This window comes from Apteryx mantelli, unplaced genomic scaffold, assembly GCF_036417845.1.
Source record: "Apteryx mantelli isolate bAptMan1 unplaced genomic scaffold, bAptMan1.hap1 HAP1_SCAFFOLD_86, whole genome shotgun sequence".
NCBI classification, from domain to species: Eukaryota; Metazoa; Chordata; class Aves; order Apterygiformes; family Apterygidae; genus Apteryx; species Apteryx mantelli.
This window is the reverse complement of record NW_027118810.1, coordinates 360,001-362,500: the sequence shown is the minus strand read 5'-3', so window position 1 is coordinate 362,500 and position 2,500 is coordinate 360,001. Positions and strand designations below refer to the sequence as shown.

The following is a 2,500-nucleotide window of genomic DNA, read 5'->3' as shown; positions in this document are numbered from 1 at the left end:
CCGCCCGGCGGCGCGCACGCCCGCGCCGCCCCCCACCGCCACCCCGCCGCGCCGCACCCGCGCGCCGTCGCTGCCGGCCTCAACGCAACGCCGCGGCTGACGCCAGCCGGCGGGTGGAAGTGGCTCGGCACACGCGACGGACGCGGGCGCGCCGCGGGGAGGGCAGGGGGGGCGGCCCGGCGGCGCGCCGCACCGGCGGCGGTCGGGGCGCAGGGAAGCGCAAGGCAGCCGGCCGTCCCCACCCCGGAGGGGAACGGGGGACCAGCGCACCACCGGGAGAGTGGCGGAGGAGAAGCCCAGACGGCGGCCAGACTGGCGGTGGTGGCGGGCGGCGGCGACGAGGCGCGCCGGGCCACCGCAACCCACCCGACCTGGGGGGGGGCCCCCAGCGGGACGAACTCCGCGAAGCGGGCGCTCCGGGAGCGGGGGGTTTCCCCGAGTCTGCACTTAGGGGGACGAAGGCCCGGCCGCGCGGGGAAGAGGAGGCACCCTCTCCCCGGGGCACGGGCCTGCGAGGCGCCCCAGCCGCGCCACCCCGCACGGCGCGCGCCGCGCAGCGGTGGCCACCGCGCTCGGAGGGCGAGGAGGGCGGGCACAGGCGCGGCAAGGCACGCCGGCCGCGGCCGCTGCGGGCGGCCCGGCGCCGGAGCCCGGCGGGCAGGAAGACCGGGGCCGCCGGTGCACGCACCGGGGTCCCGGCTCCGCCGCCGACTCTCCGCCGCCGAGGCCGCCGCGCACCGCCGCCGCCGGCGCCGCCGCGCCTCCCCCGCCCCCCCACGCGCCCCCCCCGAGGGGCGGCACCGCTGCGCCAACGCGACAGCGGGGGTGACGATTGACCGCCAAGCGACGCTCAGACAGGCGTAGCCCCGGGAGGAACCCGGGGCCGCAAGTGCGTTCGAAGTGTCGATGATCAATGTGTCCTGCAATTCACATTAATTCTCGCAGCTAGCTGCGTTCTTCATCGACGCACGAGCCGAGTGATCCACCGCTAAGAGTTGTCTCGGTTTCGGTCCCCGCCGCGCGCGCGGGGGGACCGGGCAGCCTTCGGCAGCCCCTGAGGGCCCCCCCTCCGCTCCGCCTCCCTCCTCACGCCGACGCCGGCTGCTGAGCGAGGGACGGCCGAGAGCCAGAGAGAGGGGCTCGCCCCGCTGACCGTACGAGCACAGAGTGGGGGGGGAAAAAGGGAAAAGGAAAACCCGAACGAGAAGGGCGGGGAGCCCTCGCTCCCGACCTGGGACAACCCTTTGCTCGCTTCGAGTCCGGCCCAGGCGCCCAGGCTCGGCCCGGCCCGGCGGGGAGCAGCGCGCCGGCCGCGCCGCCTGCCTCGGGGACGCTGGGGGAGGGGGCGGCTCCCCGCGGACCCCCAGCGTCGGAGCCCGGCCGCCACCGGCAGCGGCACCGGCCGCTGCCCGCGCGCCCGCGGCCCACCGGCCCCGCGCTCCCCAGCTCCTCGCTCGCCTCGCCGGCCTCCGGCTCCGCCGTGGCCCCGAGGCGGCGCCCACGCCCGCGCGCGCGCACACACAGCCTCCCGGACGACACCACGCGCTCTCCCGTCCCTTCCGCGGACAGACGCCCGGCGGCGGGCGGGCGGGCAAGGCGGGACGGACGGGGACGGCGCCCGCTCTCCCCGTCTCCACGCGGAGAACGGGGGGGGCCGCCCCCGCCGCCCGCCTGCCGCCCGCCCGCCGCCCGGCGAAGCCGGGTTGGGCAGAGCGAGGCAGGCGCGCCGGATGACGGAGTGCCGGCGGGTAGGGCGCCGCCGCCAGCGGCCACGGCGGCAGACCGAGAGCCCCGGCCAGGGAGGAGAGCGGATCGCGCCGAGGCGCGGCGTCCGCACCACCCGCGGTGGGTGGGGGCTCACCGTCCCGGCGAGAGCACGCGCTCGCGCCGGGGTCACGCGTTCGAGGCAGGCCGGCGCCAGCCGACCGCGCGGCGTCCCTCCGCCGAGACCAGACCGCGGAGAGAGGGGGCAGGGTACCCCTCTCCGTCCCGGCTGCCCGCAGGGCGAGCGCGGGGCGCGCCGGCTGGCATGGGGGGGCACGGCGCCCGCGCGCGCCGGCCCCCCGGCCCTCCGGCAGCACACCCGGCTGCCCCCCGGGTCGCATCGGGCCGCCCGAGTCTTTAAACCCCCGCCCGGCTCTCCCGCCGAGAACCCTCGGGCCCGGAGCCCGGGGCCCATGGCCATCCCTACCCGGGGCGGCTACCGGCGGCCGCGGTGGCCGGAGGCCCTCCGCTCCTCCCGCCACCCCGCCCCCCCCCCCGCCCGGCCCGCTCGCAGCACGGTCCCCGCGGCACGGCGCGGGGCGGCTGGAGCGGTGGGGGGGGGGGGAGAGAAAGGGAAAGCGGAAAGGGCGGGAGGGCACGGCCGGTGCGGCGCTCACGGCGCGGCGCCCGGGAGGAGCGAGCTGGCACACGGGACCACACGGGTGGGTCACCGAGGGGGGGCAGGAGGAGCGCGGACGCTAGGTACCTGGCCCTGGGGTGAGGGAAACGACCTGAA

At 79.6% G+C, this 2,500-nt stretch overlaps 1 non-coding gene across 1 annotated transcript; it reads right to left on the bottom strand.

Moving 5' to 3' along the window:
- Positions 1-844: 844 nt before the first annotated feature.
- LOC136996818 (5.8S ribosomal RNA) lies at positions 845-997 on the bottom strand. The gene has a single exon (XR_010887761.1). It is a non-coding gene; the product is annotated as a 5.8S ribosomal RNA (ribosomal RNA).
- Positions 998-2,500: the final 1,503 nt, after the last annotated feature.